We start from the raw sequence: 22,122 nt of genomic DNA, 5'->3' as shown, positions 1-22,122 counted from the left end.
CTAATCCATTTTATGAATATACCATAATGCCTTCTACTATTGATGAGCAGTTGAGTGCTTTCTGATTTCATGATATTACGAATAAAGCTAAGGACAGTTTTTTAAAAATGTGTTTAGGTAAACATATGTATTCAGTTCTCCTAGGTATATACCTAGAAATGGAATTACTGGCTGATAAGGTAGACATACATTTTACTTTACTAGAAATTGCCAAAGAGTTTTCAGAAGTGTTCACACTAATTTGTACTCCCACCAGCCGTGTGTGAGAGTTTCAGTTGTTCTGCCATTATAGCTTTCTTTTCAACATCTGGAGAGTGTTTTATTCCCAACCTAGTTCTTCAAGTGTAATGAGATCATGACTTGATGAATTGAACCTGCAATTATTTTTCAGAATTGCAGTTCACATCACACTGTTTTTAAAAAAGAAGTTCAGTTCAGTCTACTTTGGTGAAAGTATGTGAGCAGAATAGAACTTTGGGTACTGTCATTTCCTAAGCCGTGGTGGTAATGGCGTATACAGCCTAAATATGGCCTTGGAGCTAGCTATTTCACTAAATTGCAGTCAAACTGTGTTTTGAGTGCTCTCCTTCTCTCTATACATTATCTTTTTGGCTTCACCTTGACGAGTGAAATAAGGGCATTAATGGAATAAAGGAAAATAAAAGTTGGGCACCTGGGTAGCTCGGTCAGTTGGGCAGCTGTCTTTGGCTCAGGTAATGATCTCAGGGTTTTGGGATTGAGCCCCACTTCGGCCTCCCCACTCAGTGGGGAGTCTGCTTCTCCCTCTCCTTCTGCCTCTCCCCCTATTCATGCGCGCTTGCATGCGCTCTGTCTCCCTCTCTTGAATAAATAAAATCTTAAAAAAAAAAAACTACCTGTGAAAAATTTCCTGTGAAATATGAATACTTCTGAGGTTAAAAATGGTGCATAACCCCAAAATAATTTGAAATGTATTTTGTACTTATATTTGGATAAGAATATAACTGAATTTTAGAAAAAAAAAAAAAAAACCACCACACTAAGATTTAAAATAAAATCGTGAAGCCAAACTCTGATCATGATGACTCAGAGAATTAAAGCATGATACAAGAGCAACTGGAAAATAGTCCGGTTATCTTGCCTTACTCCTCACCCTCCTTGCTTAGAATACATTCATCCTTCCCACTGTGGGTCAAGTCTAATCAGAATCGCAGTGAAGATGGCAAAGATGACTGTGGGTGACACATATGTCAGTAGGCTCTTTGCTTCTTTATAGACATACATCATTTCCGATTCATTCTTTATCTGAATTCAGTGGAAATACTGAATATCTTGGTTTAAATTTTTTTTCTACTGGGTTTTGTGTGTAAGAAATAGTTTAAATATAAAATAAGGCAAATATTTACAAGACTTGAGGCCCGGACAATAACAATCTATTTTCAAATTTTAAATAAGTAAAAATCCAGCTCAGTAGCATAGAATACCTAGTGAAAGTGAATGAAAGATAAAGTACACAACAAGCTAATGAATATAGTTCATCCTCTTTAATGGTAACAAGAAGAATTTGGGGCAGGAGTCAAGTGATTTAAAGATTTTATTGGGGGAGGGGGATTTTTGCCCAGCTATAATGTATTTGTCCATTGCCTGCTCTCTGAGTTTCTCAAGATATTGGTTATTTATTTTTTATAAAGGATAATTCAGCCTTGTTTATGTTAATAATTTTTGTAGTTTGCCACGAAAAAGAAAAGAAAACCGTGTGAGTAATTTATATAAATTTATCCTTTTGGTGCTTATTGATTGTCTTTTAACTCCCAACAGCTGTTATTCATCCCATAAATCAGGAATCCCCTAGAGCATGTCTTTCACTGATGATATTGCATTGAATCTATTTGCCCATGCATTTTAGAATATAAGTTCTAGAGACTTGCTATTGAATTTGTCAAAGAATTCAAGAAACATTTCTAGAAGATTTTCAGATCCTCAATGAATCATAGAGCCTCAAGGCCTTAAAAGATATCAGTAGTTTTTGGATCTATGCTTCTCATAATTTGTAATATTCTGGAAGGTACCACAGATTGGATTTGAAACTTGTCATATTTTAATTAGTGGCCATTGAAGGCTTGCCCTTGCCTGGAGACTGGGACATTTTGTACAGTTCACTCTACTCAATTCTGCTTCCTTTTATAACTTCTCCAGGTATTAGGTTGAAGCACAAGAAATTGCCATCTTATAGGTGAAAAAGTAATGGAATTTCAACATTTCATGGAATTCAGACAGATATGCTAGTTGTGACATTTTTCTTTCTTTTTTTTTGTCTGTTTGACCACAATATACTTTTTTTTTTTTTTTTGCGTTAACAAATGTTTATTGAATCTTTATGTTAGGAACTGGGACTCTTTACTAGCGATATTTCCTCTTCCCTTAAGAACGTTTACAGTCCTTTTGAAGGGATAAGCATAACTACCAAGGCTTTGTCCACAGTTTGATTACCTTTGATTAGCATGAGCTCAATCTGCAGACAAAACACCCAAGTTCTATAGACTTCCCTTGAAGGAGTACGCCCCCTGGAAGTGGTATTTCCCCAGCTTTCTCAGGTATTCAAGTCCCCTTGAGCACACAGGTTTCAGGCCCACCCCATGGAAATTCTGACTTAGTAGGTCTTATGGTGGGGAGAGTGCTGGGCCATGGAGTCTGACCACAGTATGCTTTTGAGGGGACAAAATTTGTTGGAAGAAAAGATGTCATCTGTGGTAAATAAAGCAAAACAGTGCACAGTGAATTTGGGTGTCATAATAATTTGTAAAATACTCAGATAACTGCTTATATTTAAAATGACAAATTTAAGAGTATAATGTAAAACTATAATTATTATTTCTATTACTAATTTTTTAAGTGCAAAGTATAATAATTATAGTCAATTTATAAAAAGTCACTTCAGGGGTACCTTGGCTAGCTTAGTTGGTAGAGCATGTGAATCTTGATCTTGGAGGTGTGGGTTCGAGCCCCATGGTGGGTGTAGCGATTACTTAAAAATAAAATCTTTTTTTTTTAAGATTTTATTTATTTATTTGACAGAGACAGCCAGCGAGAGAGGGAACACAGCAGGCAGAGTGGGAGAGGAAGAAGCAGGCTCCTAGCAGAGGAGCCTGATGTGGGGATCGATCCCAGAACGCCGGGATCACACCCTGAGCCAAAGGCAGACGCTTAATGACTGCGCCACCCAGGTGCCCCCTTAAAAATAAAATCTTAAACTTTTTTTAAATTAAATAAAAAGCTACTTCTAAGCATTTTGACCACAAGGCAATATCAATTTATTAACTATTCTCATTTTATTTAAATAATCTAAAGATTAAATGTTAGCATATTTAACACCAATACAAGTATTATTTATCAAATAAGCTCCTACTCAGCATTTAAGAGCTCATAGTCCCACGCTAGGTACTTTGCAGAATTCAAAGAAAGCAGGAGACAAGTCCCTATTTTAAATAAATGTATATCCTTTAATGGAAATAACAAAAAATATTGATTCCATGAGAAAATGTGATTTATAATACAAATAAAATGCAATATTCATAAGGAAGACTGAATATATAGAGCAAGGAAATCAATATGAAACACAAAGACTTGTCTTGTGCTTAAATGCTTCAATTCATCCACTAATGTGATTTTCACATTTACACATTTAAAAAAATACTTTAAATGCTACTAGGTTCCCAGCATCCCAAACACGTAAAGATGATTTCTCTCACAGACCTAGCAGAGGGAGGCAGATAATTAATAATAAACATAATAAATACAAGTTTATGGTGTGATGGGAAGTGGTGAGTGCTGTGGAAAGGGAAAGAAGGAGCAGTGATGAAGGGTGGTGGGAGGGACATGGTTGCAGTTTTCATTACAGTAGTCAGGAAAGCTGGTAAAGCTGGGAAGATGATTCTATGACCAAAGGATTCAAGGAGGTAAGGAAGAAACTTCAAGAGTGACACCCAAATACACAGGCTGATATATTTAGGGAGTGAAACTCAGGGTCTTCCAGAAGAGCCACAGGGCTTAGCTAACTGAATTTGGGGATACAGTTAAATCAGATTCTGAAAGATCAGGATCTGAGATGCAGCAGATTATAACAGAGGGGCAGAGATATCGTGTGTCATCAAAGTGAGAAAAAGAAGTGTCCGCTTACATTCCTCTTTATTTCTATGACCCTCCACTATAATTAAAGTTCCTGTAGAAGGAAATGTTTTCCCCCCATACCTAGAACCTATCAGGTATTTGAAATATAGTATGTGTGTCATCAAAATGGTACTAAGCCAAGGTCTAGAATATTGTCAAAGAGAGAAAGGATAAGGAAAGCAGTACAGTTTAGGCTCATAAGCATAAATATAAAAAATATATAAAAAATCTTGAAAGGCTCTCAATTATCTGCCATTTTTAGAATATAATTAAAGGAAAGAATTATATACCGATTATACAATGGACATGTTAAAGTAATAGTTCCTTCCACTAACAAATGAAAAGAAAAAAAAAAAGAAAAAGAATTTACCAACTCATTCTCAATGACAAAGCAGGTATTCTCAAATAATGACTCCTGAAAAGTATTAAATATTTTGAAGCTGCACTGTTGTTTTAGACTGACTAGGACCATTATGTGTGCTTTAGGAGATTCTGACAAAATATGATTTATGTTTCAAGAAATGACATCATTCGTGCATCATTTTTTGTGTTCAGAAATGAACATATTATTAATGATCTATATAACATATTAAAACATTTCTTTTGAAAAATAACTTTAGGGTCCAAATCACTGAAGAAAAAATAGACATTTAACAGATCATATTTAAGGAATGCTTTTTGGAAGAGAAGAATCCTAATCAGTATGTAAGATTAACTGAAATCTGAAATCTCTTGTAATTTTACTAGGGTAATCATATTTTTAAACATGATTTCTTTATTTGATAGTTAACAAACTGGGGGCAGAGAACAGTAGTGGTGGTAGCCACTGTATTTTAGACATCAGAAAAGTCAATTTGATCCTACCTACGGATGAGTTAACCTAAAAACAATGAGTCATAACAACTGAATACTGAAAGAACATTTTATGAAGGAAATAAACACAATGCATCAAGGTCAAAATCCTAATCACAATTTTTGCTGACTCAGAAAGATTTTAACAAATATTGCGCCCCCCAGTGGTTGTTTTTGAGTGAATGATCTCTTGGATTTTTTTTTTTTTTTTTTTTTTTTTTTTTTTAACCTGGGCTCCCACTTTTCCAGTTTCATCATTTGGGTAACCTCATGAAACTTCACACTGTCTATTAACTAGGAGGACCTTGGGAGGACAGCGCAGTCGAATTGCCCGATTTCATGCTTGCAGAAAGAACGATGCCAGGGATGATAGAGTGCCTAGTATATGATGATTAAATTCAGGCTCAACAAGATAGGATCACCAAAGGGCCATCAGGCTCAATTCTTCTGATTGCCAGGCTGGAAATAAAGAAAAGCAGTGACATCATTACCCCAGATTCTTCAGACCTCCAATACAGTACAGCACAGATACTAAGCAAGGCTAGTCTCAGAATTATTGGAACGTATTTTAAAAAACGAAGATCACTGCTTTAGCAAATAAAAGAAGGCTCACAAAATCAAAGACAAAGGATGGCTTTGGAATCGTTTTTGCTTGCACACGGAATGGGAGGGAGCGTAGAAAGAAAAGCACTTGGTAAAAGAAGAAAAGCAGGGCACCTAAGTCAGGACATGGGGATGGTGTGTCTGCTGGATCTCCAGCCTGCTTTGTGACCTTGGCCAGATTCCCTGGGCCTCAGCTTTCTCACCTATGAAACAAAGGGTGTGGACTGGGCTGAGTGTTGTCCCTGAATCCAGGATATGGACAGAGGCAAGGAGAAGTAGGAATCATTTCATACAAAAGAACCATAATTTGAATATTTATGAAAGCAAAATTAGCTCGTGATCAAAAAGTGGAGAAGAAAGGTGGCTAATGGAGAATGTAAATTCATCTTTATGTGTTCAAAAGAGAGTGTAAAACTGATAGACACAGTTCTTTCCAGAAGGCAAAGAATGAAGCATATCATTCTAAATTTCCTCCACTGGAGTCTCCTTCCCTTTTCTCTATCATCACCTTATTTTTCTCAGTACTTTCTGTTTCCAGTAACCATGGTGATGCTCCCTCCCAGCAACCTTCTTCGCTGCCGGCCCTTTTGGTATACACTGAATTTTGCTCCATTCACTGATGCAGGAAGCTAATAATGATGTAAAAATTAATTTATTTCTTAACATTTTTCCCAGCTCTTCTGCCCGGGCAATAAATTCAGGGAATTATTCCACATTTAACCTCCCTACATAAGGGGCACTGTGAAACAAGGATATTCAACTGTTAATTTCAGCTGCTAACATAAAGGAGGTACTGATTATGCCGGAGATTCAATTCCCTGGCTTGGCCCTCAGGGACTGTAAGGTCCCAATACCCAAGCTCATTGCCACCTCCTTTTGCTTCTGTCTATAAACGGAATAAAATAGATTGCCCACAGAAATCACACATCAACCCTGGTTTCCTAATCCCCTTTGTTTTTTGCTGCATTCTCCTTTGTAAGGAAAACATTGCCAAGTGTGTTATTATCACAGTTACAAGGGGATTGAATTTTCCCTTAGAAAATACAACTAAATTATTTATTTTGGACTATAAGTAAACAATAAGTAAACAAACAATTTTGGATATTCAGTTTTTAAAATGTCAGAATTAACAGCCAGGGACAAAACATCAGACAATCTCTGATGTCATTAATGTAGATAATAAATATTCCCGTAAACTACCATTTATCATGTCCAGTTTGTGTAGCCAGATTTATTTGTAATCCTATATTACGCCGGGAAACTCTCTATTTAAGCACTGTGTGTGTGTGTGTGTGTCTGTGTGTCTGGCATTAACACAAAGGAGACCAGATGATGACATTCATAGGCTTATAGACTCGACTCCTGGGGACACACTTGGATGGAGGCAATTAAAATGCCTGTCAGGCATTTGATACCAGAAGCCCCGATGGTAAACCGCTAAATCATAAGCTGGGGCTGCATCTTATTGTCAGTGAATGATGGCGGAGCTGGGTGGCTTGTCATCATTCTCGAAAATTCTGAGGCTAGTGAGCTCTCTCTCCCTCTCCCACTCGCCTTATTTTCCTTTTCGCCACTGCGGGGACTTTTTCTAATTTGCAGCTTCCCTTTCCCCGACACACACAGAGAGGAGCTGGTGGCTTGCAGACTGCGTCTGTCTGGAGCGAGAAAGCTAGAGCCAGCCCGTAGAGATAATGCTCCGGGAGAAGGATTCTGCAGCAATCCTCAAAGGCTAGACTTGGGTGGTATCGCTGCATATGCACTGGTAATGCTTCGGGGTTTTTTAAATTTTATTTCATTTTATTTTTTTTCCATTTTTCAAAAGATTTGCTTTATGTGATCTCAAAGTAAAATGCTTTAAAATTCTTTACTGAGCTTCCTAAAAATTCAAGTACTGCGTTATTTGTACTACAGATCTCAAGACATAGATTTATTATCTGGATTATAAAGAATTCATTTGCTTACTGGTGAGTTACAATTTTCAATATTTAGTTAACAAATCTGTATATGTATTTTTTTTTCTTTTGTTTTGTTTCGGTAGATTCTTCAGCTTGTTGTCTCTAACCGAAGAAACATTGATTGGGAACTACTCATTCAGAAAATTAAAAGGTACCACATGTTTTGTTTGGATGTTTAAATGAGGGGAAATCAGGGGGGATTTGGAATGTTTTTATTTAAATTAATCTCTCTATGGTTGGTCTTTTATCCGTAAGCCTACGTTGATCATTGTCTATTATAGCATGTAAGATTTCCCATGCAGAGAATGCCATTATCCAAGGCTGTTTTGATTATAAGACGTCTAAGGAATTATGTCTTTTGCCTGGGTTGCAAGTTGTTAACAAATATCAACATGTCTGGCTTATTTTCAGATTTTTATTATTGTAGCAGCTAAAAAAAAAAAAAGTCCAAAATTCTCTATCTTAATGAAAATTCAGTCATTTAAATTTAACAGAAATATACTAAAGTAAAGATTTTATCTGAGAGAATCTTACTAATAAGTGATGTTTTTAAATGGGTAAATGAAATGGCTTGCCCTTCCCAGGTAGAAGGAGCGCTAGAGATGAGAGCCTAGGAATGACTCAGTATTGTTGGGTTTTGTGAATAAAATATTGTAACTTCTTCACTGATACTTTAGTCTTTAGCACCATATCTAAAGGCTGAGGTTGCTAGCTATTCAAAGAACTGATTTTATGTATGCTTTATTGGCGTAAGAAAGTAATCCTTCGTCTTGCCATGGAAGCAGTTGAATCCATTGATCCTGGGCCTTCTGCCTTACATGAAAAATATTAATTTTGAAATTCGGCGTCAGGATGTATAGAGATGGCAGTTATGGGTATTACCTTTTGTTTAATTCTTTAAGATTATCTTTGACTTTCAACATATACTCATGTCAATAAAAGCTATATTTGTTATTTGCCTTCAAAAAAATGGAAGACATTTTCTGCCTTGCTGTAGAAGATCAGTAACATCTTTTAAATCTTTCTTCAGCATTCACACAGCATTTCCTCTCAAGCTTATCAGCCCAAAATATTTTAGTCAGTGAGGTTAGTTGTTGTTTTTTTGGTTTTTTTGGTTTTTTTAAATGTACTTCAGAAATAGTTAATGTTCAACGACTGATCCTGAAATACCAGAAGTCTGTGACTGTATACCTGAGAGTGTGAATATTTGTAGCAGTTGAAAGAGACGAATGCATTGTCCTTGTTTAATTTTCTCTGCAGTGTGTAATTATGAGAACCTTAATTTATTCATTCCACAAGCACTTCCTAAGAGCCTGCTGTGGGTAGTGATTGTGGGAGAGAGGGAAGGGGCAGATGCCTCTATCATCACCCTTCCAGAGTGTAGGCAGTATCACATAATATTTTTGCACAAGAGAATGAATTCATTAAAATAAATCAGTGTGTTCTAAAAAAGGAAACTGCATTTATTGCAGATATTGAACAAAATCGAATAGACTAGGCTCAGAGATACATGAAATATATTGCGTGTTTTCCTTAGAAATTACTCAGTAGAATCAGGTATCAAATCTCCAGACAGGGCTTACTGTTCCTCCTGGATATTGTAAAACCCTTGGGACTATTTTCTCTTTTTAGGTTCCACTCAGAGTAGGTGAATATATTTCATATTTGGTGAAAAACAAAAATCTATTTGGTATTTTCCCATCTCACAAAATCCACACAGTACGTATTTTATGTGTGAATCTGTTTTATAATCCTCAGGCTCATTTAGCCACTCATTAGATTAATTTTGAACATTGAGGTATTCACATGAATTGGAAAAGGATGATGTTATTATCTAACCACTAAAAAAATGTATTCAGTGTATTGTTAATAGGAACTAATCAGCTCTGTTGGGATTTATCTGGGTATTGGAGAAGTAGCATATTACCTCACCAAAAGTCTCTTGGTGCCTAAATTTTCTAGGACCATTTTAAATTTATCTAGGGGTGTGTTGACACATTTTGTGTAATAAACCAGAGTTTATTGAAATAGATGGTTATGGCATCAAATCAGAATTGAATTTGTTTTTTGGATTGTGAGTGAGTCAGGGATCTGTATCACGGTTTTGCTAATCAAACTCATTTTGACATTGGTTAATTATTTCACTGATTTTTCACTCATATCTTCAGCACATAAAATAGTGCCTGGACCACAGTAGGAGTTCAACAAATATTTATTTAATTATTTGATGAGTAAATGATTCATCAGCTTTTTTCCCCATTACTTTTTTGTTCTTGTTTTTCATGAGATTACACACTGTAAGACAGACATTTGGTACTTTTTTTTTCCAGCTACCCCAAATATTCATTATAGGTCTTTAGTTAATAATAATTAATTAGATAATTAATACCAGGTAGAAAATCAGGCGAACCATGTGTGAAAATTTCTCCAAGCGATATAGAAAAGGATTTTTCCAGTTTTAGGTTAAAATGGAATTTTTGAAGTGTCCCTTTTCACTTTCATCAGCAAGGGAAAGAAGCCAAACTGCAGCATGAGTGTTGCTTTATGGATGCTTCCTAAATACTACTTCCAAGCTTGACATTGTTTATTGTTCTTAGTGTCTTCAGCCAAGACTTTGCTGCAGCAGAGGGGAGGAGGCCTTCTCTCCCCCCCCCGCCCCGCCGCCCCGTAATACTAGAAATGATGTCATAGTCTTCTTAAATGCTTTGTTGCTCATTATGGACTAGTATGACATCATTTCATAATGTAAAAGGAAACTTCTAGAGTCATAGTAGTTTTAGAGAACTCTATTTTTTCTTGTTGCCCTTTATTTGTATTAATACAACTATAATTTTTTGTTATTAACTATAGGCTAGAGAATATCCTAAGCCCTTAACATATGTCATCTCATTTTAATTCTCTCTACAATCCTGGGAGGTGGGTATTGTCTCCATTTTATAGATGAATGAATGGAGATTCCAACTGGGCAATCAACACAACTCTGGCCCAAAGTCCTTCAGTATTAACCACAGCATACGACATATTTTCTAGTAGATTTTTTTGGTTCATAGCCATTGTTTTAATATTTTATTTATGCACATGATATATACTGAAATAAGGTTAAAACAGTATGCCTGCAGATAGTTGTTTTTATATACTTAAGTTAGGAGTAAATATGTCCTTGAATATGTAACATAATATTCAAATTCGGATATATTTAATATGTATTTTATATTTTATATTTAAACTGAAGAACTTTATTCTTTTTTTTAAAGAAGTTTATTCTTTAAGGAGGAATATCAGAGATAAATTAGGAAGTTTTAAAATAAATTAATTCATAAAGCGCTCCAGTGTCATTACGATGAAGATGTATTACTAAATTGCATGATCTATATAAGAAAATTAGCCAGATAATTCAAGTAGTAATTGCATAACTTGATGCCATATTTTGCAACCTTTTTTTTTTAACTTGAAATAATAGCAGAAGTTTCAAATGACCAAAAAGAAATGAATGATCAGGGAACAGTATGCAGTGTGCGTACTGTACAATGTGCAGATACCACATTCAACCTTAAATACGACTAACTAAGCCATAAAAATAACTGAGGGCACTAACAATTACACAAATGGGTATTAAGATGCTCTACTCACAAAGGCGTATATAGAACAGAACACTTTCGGAGCTCAGTTGGGTGCAACAGAACAAAACAAAGAAGTAGCCTCAAGGCTCATTGGTACCATAAGAGGCACGTGAATAATTTCTTAAGGGACTTCATTGCAGGCCAGGATTACTAACAATTGAGAAGAGACTCAACAGGAAATATTTCATGGAGGATGGGTCTTTTGAGGTGGAGGTTAGGGATGAAAAGAAGTATTCAAGGGAGAGATAATGCATGGACGAGCTCCAGGAAGAACAAACATTAGCAAAGAGACCAAAGAAAGTGAAATGTGTAGAAAGTGTAGACTGATCTCATTTATATTCTAGAGTGCAGGGCAGAAGAAAGGGGTTCTTAGAAGGTAAGGATGGAAATAGTATTCAGTCGTACCATATTTAAATGGCTAGTATTCTACCCTTTTTGAACTACAAAGTAACAATTTATTCTGTTCAACCCAATACATGTGGAAGGGGACCTTAAATGCCAACTTGAGGAAATTGTTCAGTATTTGATGGGAAGCTATTGAGTGTATTTTGAATAGCTGACCTACACTGTGTTTTCAGGTGGCTTTCTTTGTAGCTCTGTGTGAGATGGAGTTGTGGGTAGAGTATGCTGAAGAAGACATCTTGGAAGCTCTACTAGGATAATCCAGGAAATAATAAAGGCTCAAAGGGGGTGTTGACAGCAGGCAGAAAAAAAAGAGATCATAAAAATGAAAGATGTTTCTGAGCTCAAAATCATAAGCAGAATATAGCAAATGCTTAATTGGCAAGAGGAATGAAAAACAGAAGGACTCAGTGCTGACTCCAATGTTTGAATTTGATAACTGGAAAAATGCAGGGAGAAAGGTAGTTAAAAGCTGCTTGAGGAAAGAGGCTCTTGTTCATTCGTCTTGCATCCTAGTCTTACACTGCTTACTACATAGTGGACAGCCAATAAGTGCTGACTGAATGAGGAGGGGAATAAAAAGTCAAGGGACAGGTTTAGGCCACGATGGGCTGGATCTGCAGGCAAACCGGTCTGGTAGATTGCAGATGACGTTGGGCTAATGCTGAGAAGAGAAACTAGGGAGGCCGGACGTGGATGACATTATCAAGAGAGAAGAGAAGAGGACCAGACAGAATAGTCTCGGCAGCACCCACATTTAGGATGTAGAATAAGGGACAGGAAGTTGCAAAGTTAAAGGAAGACCTATTTTTTTTTTAAAGAAAAAAAAGAGGACAGGTGAAGTAAGAGAAAACAAGACTAAAATTCAAATTCTGAAGAAAAGTTGAAGAATGAGAATAAGTAAAAGACTGCTCAATATATTATTTACTTCAGTAGTGTTTTCTGTTATAAAAACAATAAATCCGCATTTTGTAAAATTTGTCAAATTTGGAAGAGTGTGCAGGAAAGAAATAATAGCCATCCATAATTACACAAGCCAGAGACTATGGTTAACACTCTGCCTGTTTAGCTTACTTCCTTTCACCTATTGCATTTAAATTTACGTAACCAGGATCAAAATGATATGATTTGAATTCTGCCATTTTTTTTTTCATTCAGAGTATCTTAAGCATCTCAAAACATTTTGCCACCTGTGTAATAAATACTCTTTTATGAAGACATTGGTTATGTTTGTTCCCTCTTGTTTTCCAATTTTTTACTATCATCTTCATGCTGGAATGGACTGGAATATTTTACTCTCAGACGATATTTCACATTATTTCCAAGGACTATTTCCTAACAACAGAATCACTGTATTTTATATTGTCAAATTTCTGGTCAAATATAATTTGATGGTTTCAAAATTAGCCTCACCTTTCCTCCAACAAAGGGAGTCTCAGATGACGTTAGCACCTGCCATGCTCCAGCCTCTGTGATGGGCACTTTAATGATCGCAGTGACTGTACATCATGTTATCTCCACTTAAACAGAGGAACAGAGACTGAGACAGTTGTGCAAGTTTCAGGGCTAGTTTTTGGTTTTTTTTTTAAATTAATTAATTGATTTATTTATTTGACAGAGATAGACAGCCAGCGAGAGAGGGAACACAAGCAGGGGGAGTGGGAGAGGAAGAAGCAGGCTCCCAGCGGAGGAGCCCGATGTGGGACTCGAACGCCGGGATCACGCTCTGAGCCGAAGGCAGACGCCTAACGACTGCGCTACCCAGGCGCCCCCTCAGGGCTAGTTTTGAATCTGGGTCTGACTCAAAACTGGTCAAATTGTGGGAACAGAAGCAAATTCTTGAAAAGTGAATGAGTAAATAAGGATATGAAAGCAATACGAAAACACATTTGAGAGGTCTAGGATTCTGTGCTGTGCAGTAGGACTTTACCGTTAGTAACCTGGGAAGTCCTAAGCTGAAGGGAGAGAGCACATAGATAGGGGGTGTTATGAATGTAAGCAGAAGGACAATATTATAGAAAAGTTCCTGAAAGAAAGGGCACAAAGAACTCAGACAAGGATTTAAGCTTGGCAAGCAAAATTCATCTTCCCTATAGATAAAAGCAAGAGAAAAGAGACTGAGACTTTTCTAGTGGTAAAGAGAAGATATGGGAGGGCCCTACCTATCATCTGGACTTCATATCAGACTAGAGGAAAATCCACTTATTCATTCAGTGAATATTTATTAAACACCAAGTCCATGCCCTTGTCCTGCCCTAATGGAACCTTATTTCTGGGGTGGCGAGTGTTGGTAATCAGTGGTTGAACAAATAAAATTAGAAGATTACTCAGGCAGCTGTGCAGAGAATGGATGGTGGTAAGAGTAGACACTGGGAGATCAGCTCCTCAAACTTTAAAGCCAAGATGAATCCACTGGGGATCCCATTTAAATGCAGATTCAGAATCATTAGGTGTGAGTAAGGTTCGGAGAGCCTCCATTTTAACAAGATCCTAGGTAATGTTGATACTGCCACGCTTTGATCAGCAAAAGGTTAGGAGGCAGATGTCCAGGCAAGAAAAATTAGAAAGGATTAGAGCAGTCGTTACGAAAAAGTCAAATGGGAACCCTTCTTTCCGTGCAGCAACACTGCATACTTTCACGCCTCTTTGATGGTGAGAGAGAATTGTCTCTTTCTGACCTTTTTCAATTCCAGCCAGCTGTTTTATGAAAGATCCATTAAACAAGCCCTAATGAGCTACTGGCATTTCAATCTTTCTGCCTATGCTCAATGTTTATTATGCCGTATAATGAATTCTCGGGGCTCAGGTTTGGGGGTGTGTTCCCATATAACACTCTGCCAGTTTCTTAACTGCAGCTCTGTTTTCCTGCTTCGTGATTTCTTTGAACTTCTAACCTCCTCTCTGCCTGGGTGTTCAGCACAGTACCAGCCTGCTAAATTCTCTGGTCCCCCAGCACTTGGCATCCCTGCAGTCCCACTGTACTTAGTGGCTAAGCTTCTGGGTGTCCACAGCGCATCTTCTTGCCACCCACCTCCTCATACAAGCCTTGGGGGACTCTACTTCAAGCAGCAGGGGACTCCTGAGTATTGAGGATAGTCTCTGATTTAAGGAATACAGTTTTTCCAACAAAATCATTTCTCTTTGGTGGAATGTTTTGGTTGGTGGCAGCAACCTGCATTCCTCTGAGGAAAGAATGTGTGTGTTTGCAGACGGTTAGAGTGTTCAAAGGGGCTAAGGGTTGACAAGAAGCCTGGACAGACTGGGGGAATGTTATCTTTCAGCCTCCACCATGAGGTTCTTAGTCCTCCTCTATGGATGCAGGAACTTATGAGCATTCATCTGTTGGATTCCTCTCACACCACACCTTGCAGCTATAAAATATCTAAGAAAATAAACAATCCAATAAATATGGCATACTCATCCATCAGGGAAACACCTTAACTGCATATCAAACATGTGTGATGTTCTCACACTCATTAGCATGTCTCCTTTGTTAAAAGGGCTGCTTCTATCTCTAGATAGAAGCCATGCCCACTACCAGATCTGTGGTCTTTGTCACTGTAATCTTGTCATTTGGTATTTACTTAAACAGCCAAGTAGATGTAAGCCGTGTCATTAGAAACTTTGAATTTAAAATTCCAATGAAATACTAGTTTTCATATGAACAGAGGTCAACTTATATTGATAACCATATTTCTTCAAGGAGAACACTTAGGAAGGCACTTGAGGAAAGAAGTCAGGTCACAAACATCTTTGCATTCACTGTGTTGTCTGCTTAGAAATGCCCTTGATATATGTGCCATGTTGAAGCTAAGAAAATGAGTGTTGCAAATGTATGTGTGTGTGTGTGTGTGTGTGTGTGTGCGTGTGTGTGTGTAACTGTGGTCTTTCTATAGTGAACAGCACTGGTCTTGCATGGTCAAACTGGAATTGGTAAAATACCCAGAATTTGATTACCATGCCTATGCTTTTTTGCCATTTATTCAATAGTTAAGAGCCTCAGAGTAGCACAGGATAATCTCTGATCTTCCTAACAAATTCTCCTTTTCTCTCAAAAAAAAAAAAGTTTGAATCAATCCCCTTTTTTTGCGGATTCCATTTGGGTCTGCCTCAGATGGTTCGAATTAACCTTCCTTCAGATTCTCTCCTAGTGTTAATGACTTTGGATTATGACTATTTAAAGCAGCCGGATGTTCATTGATCCACATCTGGCAATTGTTAAAACAAAGCTACTCTATTTAACACTTACAACCAAAATATATTTCTTTACAATGAATAGGAACTTGAGAGATGATGTTTCTTTTCAAGAAGATCTGATGTTTTATTTCCAATGTGAACAATGTTTCTACTTTATGTTCTTTAAAAGTATCTTCTTGCTCATTGTAAAATTTTCTCATGGTAAGATTTCCTGGTTGTATATACAGAATAAGATACAACATGGAGGCATTAAGGATTCTCTCAGTGCCTAAGAACAGCTAATTAGCCTGATTTTGAGCATACCTGCAGGTGAATCTGTGATATTGTTGAATCTTAAAAATAAAAAACTAGACTGCCTTAAATAGCGGGGACAGAAATCCCTAAAATGATCGACTTTTAAGATTACATTGGTAGTGGAGGAAATAATAATGACATCTAACAAAGAAAAAATTTTAAAACGATACAAGAACTTAGTCCTGAGTGAGTCATATAACTGGTCAGACTGCTATACTTTTCCTCTAAAAGATGGTGGATAGTTCAATAGGCCAAAGGGAAGTAATAAATGTAATATATAGTTTAATGTGTGCACGCATTTTTAGTTGTTTCTTATGTCATGCTCACAAAAAGGCCCAATAAAATTATTGTAATAATCCAACCAGTGAAGAAGTAGCATTTAGACTTTAAGAAAAAAATAATTTCTGTACCACTTTTTAAATCATACAAAACATATGACCTCCCAAAGCTCACAGCAATCTCTGGAATAGGAATGGCAGATCTTGTTGTTGTATTTATTACAGATGAGAAAACCGAAGTTCGAAGAATGCAAATGACCTATCCAAGTCCCTCCCCTAGGAAACGGTAAATCTTTGGCTCATATCCTTGTTCTGACTCTAAAGCTTTTACTTTCAACTAATATGCAGCCAAAGCAGATAAATGAGTGTATTATCCCAAATATAGAATATTTTAATAATGCACTGACTGGATTGCTATAATAAAGAACACATTCCAAGGTAGCCCTGGCCTGCGTTATTGCTCTGCTCTCCTAAAACACTCTTGCCCTTTAGAGTCCTGGATTAGTATGGCATAGAGCTCAGTCAATACTAGTAAAAATAGCAGTTATTACTGAAATGGCTTTATACTTTACAGTATGAAAAGGAGATGAGACTAAATATATCACAAAAAAATGTAATCTTAATGATTTAAAAAGCGTTTGACAGATTAAGAAGAATCCATTGTTTTAAGTTTCACAGCATTTTAAGCAAGTGGTAAATAACTCAGCAAGAATCTAGGATCACAAAGAAAATGATTAAACTTCAGAAAATCAGATCGATGGAGAAACATTTTTTAAAACAGGCATTTTGATTTGCCTATTTTTAGGATAATTATAAGAGCTTATAAAGAATAAGCTGGAGGCTACACATCCCAGTTCTGATCTCAGCTATAGAAAGGGAAGGATAGCATATGTAAAGAAAATTATAACCTCAGAGACCATTGAGTAGAGTTAGGGCTGGGGTTAGGTGTCTTCAGGCAGATAGCAATAGGCATGGGTCCACTGAGGACATGGTCATTGCAGTGACCTATCTCTTCCCCAAATTCTCCTTTCCATCATCTTCATCCAGGCTCTCATTATAGCTGTCAGGGTTGCTGAAATGCTTTTATCTTGTCTTCCTGTCCCAAACACCATCACCCCATTAATCTCCTAGGCAAACTATTAATACAAACTCTTCTTTGGCCTTTGTTTGCTCTCTTGAGTTGTGCTGGCCAATAACTATGGAGGCAGCTAGCCACATGCAACTATTTCAATCTAAATTAAATTAAAATGAAAATAATTAAAATTTCACCTCCTTAGGCATACTAACCACGTTTTAAGTGCTCCATAGCCACATTATTTTTATAGAAACATTACCTATTACAGTCTATTTCCACTATGACATAATTTTCATTGAAGAGGGCTGATCCAGAGCATAACCATGCCCCTCACCCAGGTATCCAAGGCCTACACTGACCTCTCCTTCTCCCTGACTACCCTTGGCACACACCCTCCACGCCACACATTTTTGTCCTCCTCTTCCTCATCACCATTGCTATGATTACAATTAAAATATTAGTTACCCTTATTTATTTAGTCCATATTATGTGCTAAGTACATACATTTTCAGAAGAAGAAGAGAGAGAGGGGTGGAGGAAGAAGAAAAAGAAGAACTCTATAGAGTGGGGTTTGAAGCCAAGTATATTTCCCAAAGATAAAGAGGTTATTATTAGTGGAGCTCGAAGAAAAACCCAGGTCTATCTGCCCCATAGCCATAGTGTTTTACCCTGAACCATTGATTCTTAACCAGGGACAATTTGCCCCTTCTGCCAGGGGTCATTTGGAGATGACCATTTGAAATTACATCTTTTTAACTCAGAGAAACTTTCCTCTGGCTTTCTTTTTCTTGCTATCCCTGCATCTGTTGTATATTTAGGAGATTCCTATTGATAAATGTTGGACTTACTGGATTGATCTGTTTTAGCTCCTTTTTCACATATTTTTAAAATCCCTTTTTTACTTTTTCTACATTCAAGGGTTTTTTTCTTCTTATCAGCCGAATTATTATTTGCCTCTAGCCCGCCAATTCTATTTTTAATTAATTCATGAACTATTTATTTGGGAAATTATATATTAATTTCCAGGAACTTTTTCTTATCCTCTAATGGATACTTTTCTAAAATTCGTTTTTGGAAGGAAGTTCATTTTAATGTATGCAGTATTCTTTCAAACCTCTCTGAGAAGGATAATTGTAAATTCCCTTGTTCCCTGAATCATCTCTATTTCCTCAGGAGTCACTTTAATATATATAGACATATACTGCTGGTTTTTCTCAAATGTCTTGATTTGGAGGATTTGGGGGGTTTTGTTTTTATGTATGAAGAACTAGGATGAGGATGATAGGTAGCTGCGGTAAATTTCCTCTGTAATCGTGCAGATCTGTACCTCCACTCACCATGAAAGCTGCCTGCAGCTTCTGTGCAAGTGGGCAGAGTCTGTCAGGAAGCAGGAATCCCAGGAGGAGCACGGAGACAGGCAACTGGCAAGTGAGGAGGTTAGGACCCCTACAATTGTGTCAGTTCTGCATAGACTTATCTATACTAGACCTGGTTCCCAAACGGATCACTTTGTTTCTTTAAAGGTTAGTTCCTGTTTTCGCTGTTGGGGGCAAAATCTTCTCCTGTCACTAAAAAATGTAGTAGCAAGGGGGAAGAAGACTCGAAAGGGTCCCAATTTTTCTCAATACTTTTCTTTCTTTCTTTCTTTCTTTCTTTCTTTCTTTCTTTCTTTCAAGACTTTTAAAATGTATTTATTTTAGAGAGAGAGAGTGTGGGCAGGGGGAAGGGACAGAGGGAGAGGGAGAGAGAGAATCTCAAGCAGACTGCCCCGAGCTCGGAGCCGATGCAGGCTGGATGTCACGACCGTGAGATCATGACCTGACCTGAAACCAAGAGTTGGATGCTTAACTGACTGAGGCCCCCTAGTAGCCCCCGAATACATTTCTTAAAGAATTGCCATGATATTAGTCTCACAGCCTCTTTAGACCCTGTATTTGATAACTGTAAGCTTGGGGTTTCTCCAGGTGTCCTTGCGATGGACCTGCTGTTAACTTGGAGCTTCCTTGCAGCAGTTTCTTCTTTCTTTCTCCATCTGTATTCTAACTTCTAGGGTATCTTAAAAATTTTTTGCTAGGGTAACATTGTTTTTCAACTTTTTTTTTTTTCAAGATTTTATTTATTTATTTATTTATTTGACAGAGAGAGAGACAGCCAGCGAGAGAGAGAACACAAGCAGGGGGAGGGGGAGAGGAAGAAGCAGGCTCCTAGCCGAGAAGCCTGATGTGGGGCTTGATCCCAGAACGCTGGGATCACACCCTGAGCCAAAGGCAGACGCTTAACGACTGCGCCACCCAGGCGCCTCTCAACATTTTTATTACTTTAATAATAATTAGGGTAAAGGAGAAGTGTGTGTGTGTGTGATGACTCTTCCATTATCGATCATATGTGGTAATCTTTACTATGAATTTTTATAGTGTTGATCTAAGTTTGTACTCTTTTACACTTCTTATTCCAGTGTTCTATCTTTCCTATTTACTAGCTAGTTGGAAAAGTTACTTCCCTTTCCTGGGCCTTTTGTTTTCTGTAAAATAAAGATCATATCTGATTTTCAGGGTTGAGATGGAACACAGGAATGCATGTTACAACCTGTACCATAGAATATAAATGTAAGCTATCTTTATATATAAGACTTTGTCATAGGTTCAGAGTAAGAAATAATGCAAATGTGGAGAATAGCCATTGTTACAAGAAAACCCTTTCCCTGTACATTAGGAAATGTAAGTGATGCCACTTTGAGACTAGAATAAATTATGTGTTAATAGCAATAATAAAATAAGCAGTTTTTCATGGATATATTTTACACCTAATGGAACACCAAAGATAAAAGCGGACCAAGAATGTGGTTGATGTACTTATATAGCTCAATTAAAACAAATTTAAATCTTAGGTTTGGCAAAGAACATATGACTTAATGCTGTGTGACCCCTTTTGCTTGGCAAAATTAGGAATGTGAATATTTGTGATACTGATGATTATAATTTAGTGTTGCTAATTAGCTGCCCCCCAAAATATTACTGATTTAAGATGGCCTCAGTTAATTGAAGGTTTCTGCTCTGTCAGTCCAGACATGAAGCACCAGTAAAAGGAAAATAAAGAAAATGAGAATAATAGTAAAGGGACTTAATTGTAAAAGTTAAAGAAATAGTAACAGAAAATTAAATGTAGGAATAAAGTTAAGAGTCCCAGCAGCCTTTGATTTCAACCTACTGGGAAACTTTTGTGGAAAATTGATGAAAGGAGTATTTTCCCTAAAATATTATTAAACCCAGCATCTTATTGATAGCCTTTATTCTTAGAAACAAACAGAACACATCAAACAGACAAAACAAAATAAATCAACGTGAATGTACGCTGAGCGATGCAGATATGATTCACTCTCTGACTGCTATTAATTCTCATTTTCTGTGTGCAGTTATTACATTCTGAAGTTGAATGTCTATAGAGGATAAGGAACCAGTCATAGTTAAATGTTAATGGATCCAGTAACATAATTTAAATTCAAGGCCTCATCCAAAGGAATGTGAATAAAATGCGTTTGTTTGCCTTTTTATGGCCACTATTAAAAGTAAAGGAAATGAAACCATAAACAACTACACTCAAATATTGGCATAGTTGAGGCTGCTTTGTAGCAATAGAAAGCCGTATTTATTGATGGGGGAGCTCTGTTTAACTTACCCAGTCTATCTCGATTACCACTGAGGTTAAAAAATGTACTTGGCGACTTAGGCAAAATGTGGAATGCTAATTTAAAGTGAGTTCATTCCGATGTATTTTAATTTTCTGTTGTTGTACAGGGCCAGTACCATTCATAAGTGTTATGTTTTCCTACTTCATCTCTAAGGCCTTAGCCCATAGTTAATGTGGTACCGATTACTTTTGCCCCCAATATTGACTATCTCTTTCTTCCTCAATAATAATAGGACCCCTGCTATTTGGAGGTTTTGTGGGCACGTGGACACTCAGAATAAGATCCAGAATTCCAGCCTCCCTAGCTATTAGGTGGAACCTATTTGACTAATTTTCAACCAATTGGATATGAACTAAAGTTGTGCGTGAAACTGACATTAACTGCTTAAAAGGAAGGAGTGCGTTCTTCGTCACTCTTTCTTCCTTTCTGCTGATAGGAAGGAATTCAGACTTGATGGCTAGAATTTCTGCAATCATGCTGAATATGATATAACCTTGTCACGAAGTTCCATTTTGCTGAAGCCACTGTTTGGAGTTCTTCCGTGACTTACAGTCTACCCTAGTCATTATTTGTATAACAACTTTGCAACTTTAGAGTTACTTTCAAAGGCTCTGAAATGTCATTTTATCAAGTGTCATTGTTCTTTATATAAATAACATTTATATTAAAATTCTTATTAAACGGGTGCCTAGCTGGCTCAGTCAGTAGAGCATGCCACTCTTGATCTTGGGTTTATGAGTTCAAGCCCCACTTTGGGTGTAGAGCTTACTTAAAAAAAAAAAAAAGTTACCTAAAATATACTAGTCCAATCAGTTACCAAGTCCTATCAATTCTACTTCCTAGACATTTTTCAAAACTATCCAGTTCATCCATATCCCCAAGGACTATGTTAGTTTCCCATCGCCTCTGATCTTGACCACAGTGATGGCTGTCTGCATCAACTCCAGCTCTACATAAGCCATTATACATATAGTCACCGGACCCATCTTTTATTTATTTATTTTTTAAAAAA

General features: G+C 37.0%; 1 long non-coding RNA gene across 1 annotated transcript in view; it reads left to right on the top strand.

Moving 5' to 3' along the window:
- Positions 1–7,963, top strand: part of LOC103659813 — a 137,412-nt gene extending 129,449 nt beyond the window's left edge. Inside the window, exon 3 of the long non-coding RNA XR_567635.2 lies at positions 7,640–7,963. This is a non-coding gene — a long non-coding RNA (uncharacterized LOC103659813). The remainder of the gene's footprint in view (positions 1–7,639) is intronic.
- Positions 7,964–22,122: the final 14,159 nt, after the last annotated feature.

This window comes from Ursus maritimus, unplaced genomic scaffold (genome assembly GCF_017311325.1).
Source record: "Ursus maritimus isolate PB19 unplaced genomic scaffold, ASM1731132v1 scaffold_1, whole genome shotgun sequence".
Lineage (NCBI taxonomy): Eukaryota > Metazoa > Chordata > Mammalia > Carnivora > Ursidae > Ursus > Ursus maritimus.
The sequence above is the reverse complement of the archived record's forward strand: the minus strand, read 5'-3'. Positions and strand labels throughout refer to the sequence as shown.